Raw genomic sequence first — 9,579 nt, 5'->3', positions numbered from 1 at the left:
ATCGAAAAAATAGCAAACTTATAAAAATAAAAAAGAAAGAAAAATGACCATATGCTAATTTAAAAGAAAAGAGCACAGTCTTGATTTAAAATAAATCAAGCATAATGGAAATAAGGTCTTTGTGCTTATTCCTAAAAGGAATGATGAAATAATAGAAATTGTGAAGTTATTTATTCATTATCTTTGTGCCGTAGGAAGAACTTAAGTAATTGAATAATTCACCGCACTTAAAAAGAAAAGAAGAGTTGAAAATTAAATCAAGAGTGAGTAATTCATGGTACTTCCTTATGTTGAAGGAATACGTTCTCCAAGTTTTTCATTTGTATGTAGTTATTTACGTGATTAATTTGTATTATCATATATAAAATAATTCTTCAATTAAATAAGCTTATAGAGTTTAGCAATAGTTTTCCATTCATTGATATATTTGTAGACATCATTGTTATTATAAAAATTTACTAAATACTATTAAGAGTTTCAAAAAAAAAAGAGAGGTAAATCATCTCACTTATTTAAATCTCAAACCCTTTCGTAACGGACTCTATTATTGAAAGAATTTTTACATCTCAGTGTCATTATTTTATGTCTATCACCCTGAGCAGTAAACATATATTTTTCCCTTTTTCCATTTGGAATGCTTTTTATATTTTCCTTTAGCTTTAGCTACTTGGCTCGTTCTTCCATTGACGGGCTTGATATTGATGCTCTTCATCAGTGGAGGTCAATGTGTTTCTGAAATGTCTAAGCATTTGGATATATCATTCCAACATAAATTTATGAAATTTTTACCACTGTTTTGGAAATATCTTATTACGATGAGAACATAGGCCATGGAATTTATATATTGAACTTCAATACTTATTGTTATTTTAGACTATTTTATATAAGTACGATGTTATGATAAGTTCATATAATAATTTTTTCTTTTAAAATTTTTGCTAGCGGGCGAAAAGCAAGTACCCAATGGGAACCCGTTAAAATAAGAGTAAGGGTTTAGGAATTTTCCTTCGAAATACTAACGGGTTTGGGAAGGGTTTGAAATTATTTTTTCTTAATGGGTACATATATAGGATGGACTCGGACGCCCCAAACCCTGCTCACTGCCATTCCTAAATTGATGTTGCGAGGGGCCAAAATGATGCTCAGGAACTATAAATGTTCTAAGGGACTAAATCGATATTTTATGGGACCAAATTGATGCTGATGATGACTAGTTTGATGCATATTTCATGCAAGGGAACTGATTGATGTAAATGGGTCATCTCAAGGACAAAATTACTAGTTTACTCTATATATATATATATATTTATATATATATATATGGAAGAAGTTGGGTGACATTTTCTTCCCCATTTTGGCCATAATAAAATAACTCAATCAGCTAACAACCGATCATAAAGAAGATGAGGGTAAATTAGTAAATTTAGGTACATTGTGCCCGGTTCAGTTTTGACATTGGACCAAACAAGAATAGTTGGGTTGTTGAACTCACATAAAGAAGATGAGGGTAAATTAGTAAATTTAGGTACATTGTGCCCGGTTCAGTTTTGACATTGGACCAAACAAGAATAGTTGGGTTGTTGAACTCACTGAACTGGTCGGTTTTTTAGCAAAATCCCTTTGAACCGGCTTTTGGCCAAATCCCTTTGAACCGTTTGTTTAATGGTTTTGCTATGAGGCACAAAATAATTATATTTGGGGGAGGATTTGATCGTGAGACCTCTGACTATTCGCTAACATGTCAACTTACGTCTGAACCTATTAAGCTGATTGATACTTGGTTGATATCCCTACCTTTTAGCTTTTATAAGGCATCTAATAATAATTTTAGGGAGAGAAGTGTTGCGTAAATGTATTTTCTTGTATTTCTTAGAATTATGGTTTGTCTAGGATTGATTTCCTTCATAATATTAATATAATTTAATTTATAATTGAATATGCAGTTTAACTCATCGAACCTAGATTCGACCCAAGAAACTAGGAACTTAAATCTCAACTGATTCGCTGTCCAGTCCGAGTTTCGATAACACTGCTTCCGACTCCTCACCATTATCTCTCCCTCTCCCATTCTCTCTCCTCTTAATAATACATTTTATCTCTCCCATCTTACAAAATTCTTCTCTTTACTTAAAATTAATTTTAATCGTATTCAATAACTCCTACACATTACAAAAAAATGAAAATTACTTATAGTTTTGGTGTGTTTGATTTCAAAAAATTTTTCAACTCTATTCAACTTAATTAAACTTATTTTTAATTCAACAACACAATTATTACTTTTCTTTTTTCTTTTTATTTTTTTAACAATTCAATTCAATTTTTAACATTAAATTCTTTCAATTATTCATTACTTTTTTCACAATTCAATACAATTATTACTTAATCATTAATTTCTCTTAACTATTCATTACTTTTCATATTTTTTCTCATAATTCAACAACACAATTATTACAAACCAATTAAAATCAAAACTCAACTCAACTTTAAAACCAAACACATTTTTAGAGAATTTGAAAGAACAAGAAAAAATTATGACAGTTCGTACGTTTGCACAGATGCTCGCGCATATACTCTTCTCTTTCAAGTGGAACTGTTTTATCTGGACTACAATAATGAGTGCGACCATAAATAATATCTCGCTTCTGCTGCGTGTATGCAAGGTCAACTTGCATCGTTTGATGATGTGATCTGCTTGTGGTTGGACTATAAGCTCAGCATCGCAGAATTGGCTCCATAGTCTCTTAAAACGTTTCATCAAGATAATGATTGCAAACTTCGATTTAGACATTTATTTAATAAGAAAAATGTCATGCATAAGGCTTTGCAGTATTCTTATTTCTGCATATATAAACAATTTCTTGGAGGTGTCATAGGCGTCTATCCATTCAATCTCTTATTTTGCGGTAATTGAAGCAAAAGTTATTGAATCCCTCACTTAATTGATAGGATTATAGGTAATATACTAATCTATATCTTTATCTATATATATATATATTTACATATATAATAAAATGAAGTATGCCCCAATAAATGATTATCCTGAAAATAAATATTATGTAATATATTTAATTGAAAAAATAATGAAAATACGTTATATATATATACACACACACTAGTTATTTACCTGTCATATTTACGTTTTCAGATATGCTTTCTCCCGTCTCTTTCTCTCTCATGAGTCATTTTACCGACATTGAAATGAAAGCAAGTAAAAAATGATGTTCGAGAACAAAAATACCAACATGCTCAGGTTTATTAACATTATTTACTTACCATTTATGTACGAATTTTAGGGGCCGTTTAGTTCGTTGATTCATTAAATTACCGATAATGTAAAGATTAAAAAAAACTTAACTAGAAAATTATTTTACATGGGTCAAAAGTTGAAAAGTAAGATAATTGTATTTGGTAAATATATTAAATTATGGAAATATGAATGACTACCTGATATAAGATTTATTTTTATTAAGATAAGACGTGGGACTAACAATCGTAATATGAGGATATCAAGTGTTTTGAATGTAAAATGCTTTCCCGAAAAATGTTAATTACCCAAAAACTGTTAACCTAAGCAAGATTTTCTCGGGAATTACTTTCCAGCCAAACAACGTAAAATGCGCGGAAAATTCGGGATTTTCCGAGAAAGTTTTAACTTTCAATAGATTCAAATAATCCATTAGCAAGAATCCAAGGTAATTGTGAAAAGTTATCTTTACACACATATATATATACACACATGTATATTGCATCTCTTAAATTCAATAAACAACACGAGAAGATTTCGCCATGTCATTATCAGAACCAGTCGAATGCAAAAATATTCGTTTAAGAAGATTAATTCCTTTATCCATTATCAGGGCTGTAGATTTGAGAATGAGACTCGTTTGCCCTACCGTCGAACCAATAATAGAGGAAACAAAAAATCTACCGCCGGGGGGTGGGGGAGGAGCAAAAAAAAAAAAAGTGAAAATTAAAAGTAAAGGAAAAAAGATAAGGAGGAAAAGATCTTTAATTGGTAAATCACTCTTTTTTTTTTCCATCCTCGAAACTTATCACAAAGATGAAGTGAGAATATAAGAAATGTCGAGGTCCAAAAGCTTTAATTTTAGCTGTTATGAAACAGTTCACTAATATATATATATATATATATATATAAAGTTTGAAGAACTGCACGTGAGAGTTTTGTTTGAGAACTCTTAAATCTCAATAAAACGTCACAACTTGCTTAAATCAAGTTATTAGCCCTTAACTCCATGTTTAATTGATATTTCAGCTCCAATTCAATAAATTTTACGGGACTTTATTTGTGTCCATATTCGACGTATTTTAATTATTTGTCCATATTCTCAATTATATATCTATATTCTCCGTATGTATAATTATTTTCTTTAAAAAATTTAATGTTGCGTTTGGATTGAGAGTTAAAGTTTTGAATTTGTAATTGTGATTTTGATCGTGGAAAAAGGAAAATGAAATAGGATTATAAATTTGACTTGAAAAATGTGTGTTTTTGTTGTGTAGTGTGTTGAGTTAAAATTAAAGTTAAAATTTTAAAATTTTAACTCTCAATCCAAACGGATAAAAAATTTATAGATATTTTAAAAACACTCCTCGATTTTCATAATATCGGTCAAGTTTCATGTTCCGACTACTCTGTAAATATAGAGCAAAAGTTCATTATTTTGCGTCATTTTTCATTCATATGATAATTTTTCGACACTCTAAGGGTGTATTTGTTTTCGGAATAATGTTTAACTCAACTCAACTCAACTTCACTTATTTTCAATTCAACATCACAATCATTACTTCTTTTTTTTTTATTTTTTAAATATTTTTAACCATTCAATTCAATTTTTTATATTAAATTCTCTCAACTATTCATTACTTTTTCACAATTCAACAACACAATCATTACCTAATCATTATTTTCTCTCAATTATTTATTATTTTTTCACATTTTTTCTCATAATTCAACCGTATAATCATTACAAACCAATTAAAATCAAAACTCAACTCAACTCAACTCTCAATCCAAACGCACTCTAAATCTCTCATTTTTGTTGCACCAAAGCATGTTACGAGCACTGGGTTCAATAACCTAGTCACCACCATATTATATATACTATTATGAGCGTACTTACAAGTAATTAGTGTCATCAGTTACTATTGCGATTAAAGGAATCAATTTACGTTCAAGTAATTTGTGCCATTAATTACTAATGTCCGTCTGATTAGAGGCACCCATCGCTTCAGCCATAATGCAATATTTGGTCATAACATTTTATGATTTTTTTTAACATGCATTTGAATCACTCCTACTCAATTTTATTTTGATTGATCGGATTTTATCCGATCATTTTCCCTAGATTTCTTTTATAAGATTTCTTCGATTTTGTAAAGATTTTTTTTTATAATAAGCAATCTTATAAAAGATCGATTGATCTTGTCACCCCAAAAAAAAAACCTAATTTTCGGTTATATTTTATGGGACAAATAAATGCGGTCTGATCTTTTGTGATCGCTTCCACAAATTACAGCTGTAAATGGGACTAGCCCATTCTCACGGTCCTCTCTGTCCGTCTCTCAGGAGTCATTCGACTGACATTGAAATAAAAGCAAGTAAAATATTATAATTTTTTATTTAACCATTTTTAGTGCGGTAATCTAATGCAGGATTTTATTGCTGGATAAAGACAGAAAGAGAGAGAAGAAAGAGAGAGAGAGAGAGAGAGAGAGAGAGAGGAGCGGCCGACATCTCTATAAGACAAGACACGAGAGAGAGAGAGAGAGGGATTTAACCGTTTGTCATCGAAACCAGAGCGATTGAAATTCGAACACGGAAGAGCGAGATTTTTTTTTCTTTTTTGGGATAAATCGAAAGAGGGAGAAAATATAGAGGAAAGTGGTGCTTTAAGTTCCTTTTTGACTGGTGTACGTAGCCAAACGCTCCGTATTGTATCTATTTGTCGAACTCGTTGGATCTGTGGATGAAAAGGGTTCCATGTTCAGCATTTATATCGCATCTTATCCTCTTTATCCTCGCCGGGCTTCACTTGGTCAGATGTTTTATTTAATTTACCACTCCTTAATATAATCAGTAATAGGTCTAAAGGAGTATGGAAAAATCACATTTACACCCCAAAATTACGGGAGCAAAAATTATGCTGTAGGTTGCGTTTACTCCTCCATTATGATGTGCGGACAATATTCCCAACATTAAAAAAAATTTTGAACGATATGGACAACACCTGGCATCATAGACCGTGCATATCACGTGACTTGCCTTCCAATTTGACGGAATAAGGATCACATTCTCTTAGAATCATAATTGACGGAATAAATATGCTTAAAAAATCATTTTCGATGGCAAAAGTGCCAACAAGCTTAAGTTTATTAACATTATTTACTTGCCATCTACGTACAACTTTAGCAAGGGTCCGATGCATTTGTAACAGGTTATCTTTGCATATATATGTATATATATATATATATATATATTGCATCTCCTAAATTCAATAAACATCATGAGAAGAAAAGGCTATGTCACTATTTGAAGCGGTCGAATGCCAAAAATTTAATTTAAGAAGATCAATTCCTTTCTCCATTATCGGGGCTATAGATTTGAGAATAAGACTCATCCCTCTTTGCCCTGCCGTTGAACGAATAATAGAGGAAAATGAAAAATCTACTGGAAAGGAGCCAAAAAAAAGTAAAATATAAAAATAAAAGATAAACAAAATTTGAATGGTAAATCATTCCTTTTTTTTACCCCTCCTCGGAACTTATCACGAAAAATGAAGTGGGAATTCAACAAATGTCAATATCTAAGCTCTTTAACTTTAGTTTTTATGAAACAGTTTGCTAATAGATTATCTTTCATCTTATTATAAAATAAACAAAAAGATTATCAATTATGATTGGTGATTAAACCCTAGCTAAAGTTGAAGAAATCTTAAATTAATATATTATTTAACGTGGATTTGAAATATAATCAAAGTTTATCAATATATAAAGAAATTTATGGATGTCAATCTAAACAATAAATTCATATGGATGATGCCTCCTTATTTATATTTCTATAATAAAATTCTCTTTATAAAATGCACTCGAGCACTGGGTTCAATAAACTAATTATCATCATATATATACTACGGCGAACGTACTTCCAAGTAATTAGTGTCATTAGTTACTAATATTATTGTGATTAAAGGAACCGATATACGTACGAGCAATTTGTGCCACTAGTTACTAATGTTAGTGTGGTTAAAGGGACCATCTCTTCTGCCTTAATAGAAAATATTGGGTCATAACATTTTATGAATGTCCTCCTTTTTTTTTTCTTTTTTTTAAATGCATTTAAATCACTCCTACTCTATTCTATTTTGATTTATCAGACTCTATCCGATCAATTCTCAAGATTTCTTTTATGAGATTTCTTCGGTTTCCTAAAGATTTTTTGTAAGATTTCTTTTATCATAAGATTCGATCGATTGGGCTTGTCATCTCAAAAGTTCTACCATCCAGATTTTCACTTATATATTATGGGGCAAGTAAATGCTGTCCGATCTTTTCTTGTCACTCGCTCGCCAGCCAAATTACAGCTGTAAATCGGACTAGCTCATTCCCACGTTCCTCTTTCTCTCGCACGAGTCATTTGACTGACACTGAAATTCAAAATTAATCACCGCATTTATAGCTATCAGTAGGGCCAGCCCTTTCCCACTTACCCCCCCCCCCCCCCCCCCCCCCCCCCCCCCCCCCCCCCCCTCTCTCTCTCTCTCGCCTGAGTCAATTGACTGACATTGAAATCCAAAAATTCATCAGTGCATTCACAGCTATGACTAGGGCTACCCACTCCCGCTTTGCCCCATCTCTTTCTCTCTCATGAGTCATTTTACCGACATTGAAATGAAGGCAAGTAAAAAATGATGTTCGAGAACAAAAATGCCAACATGCTCAGGTTTATTAACATTATTTACTTATCATTTATGTACGAATCTTAGGGGCCGTTTAGTTCGTCAATTCTTTAGATTATCGATTAAAAAAGCTTAACCAGAAAATTATTTTACATAGGTGAAAAGTTAAAAAGTAAGATAATTGTATTTGGTAAATATATTAAATTATGAGAAATATGAATGACTATATTATATATGATTTATTTTTATCAAGATAAGACGTGGGATTAACAATCGTAATATGAGAATATCAAGTATTTTGAACAAAAAATGCTTTCTTGGAAAATGTTAATCACCCAAAAACTGACCTAAGCGAGATTTTCTCGGGAATCACTTTCCAGCCAAACAACAGAAAATGCGTGGAAAATTCGGGATTTTTCGATAAAATTTTAACTTTCAATAGATTCAAACAATTCATTAGCAAGAATCCAAGGTAATTATGAAAAGTTATCTTTGAACATATATATATATATATATATACACATGTATATAGCATCTCTTAAATTCAATAAACAACGTGAGAAGATTTCGCCATGTCATTATCAGAAGCTGTCGAATGCAAACATATTCGTTTAAGAAGATTAATTCCTTTACCCATTATCAGGGCTGTAGATTTGAGAATGAGACTGGTTTGCCTACCGTCGAACCAGTAATAGAGGAAACAAAAAATCTACAGGGGGAGGAGCAAAAAAAAGGAGTGAAAATTAAAAGTAAAGGAAAAAGAAAAGGAAGAAAAGATCTTTAATTGGTAAATCACTTTTTTTTTTCCCCTCCTCGAAACTTATCACAAAAGATGAAGTGAGAATATAAGAAATGTCGACGTCCAAAAGCTTTAATTTTAGTTGTTACGAAACAATTGATTAAACGTCATTACTTGCTCAAATTAATTTATTAAATAGTCCTTAATTCCATATTTAATTGATATTTCAATTCCAATTCAATGAATTTTATTGGACTTTATTTGTGTTTATATTCGACGTCTTTTAATTATCTGTCCATATGCCCGATTATCTGTCTATATTCTCCGTATGTATAATTACTGTCTTTGAAAAATTAAAATATTTTTAGATATTTTAAAAGCACTCCTCAATTTTCATAATATAATGTCAAGTTTGATGTACCAACTATCCTGTAAGTATAGAGCAAAAGCTCATCATTTTGCATCATTTTTCATTCATATGATAATTTTTCAGCACTCTAATAGTGTGTTTAGTTTTAAAGTTAACTTGAGTTTAATTTTAATTTTAATTAATTTGTAATAATTATATTGTTGAATTATGAAAAAAATATTGAAAAAGTATTGAATAATTAAAAAAAAGTAATGATTGTATAGTTGAATTGTGGAAAAAGTAATGAATAGTTGAGAATAATATTAAAGAATAATGATTAATTGTATCGTTATTTTTTTTTGTAGTGAGTATAGTTAAGGTCTGTTTGATTTCGGGATGTGATTTTAAAATTTTAACTCTAACTTTAACTCTATTCTCTACAAAATAAAAATCAACAACAAAAATATTACGTTTTCATTTTTCTTCAATTCTTTTAACCATTCAATTTAATTTTTAATAATAAATCATCTCAACTATTCATTACTTTTTCCACAATTCAACAATATAATCGTTAC

The sequence above is a fragment of the Punica granatum genome, chromosome 7 (genome assembly GCF_007655135.1).
Source record: "Punica granatum isolate Tunisia-2019 chromosome 7, ASM765513v2, whole genome shotgun sequence".
NCBI lineage: Eukaryota > Viridiplantae > Streptophyta > Magnoliopsida > Myrtales > Lythraceae > Punica > Punica granatum.
The sequence above is the reverse complement of the archived record's forward strand: the minus strand, read 5'-3'. Positions refer to the sequence as shown.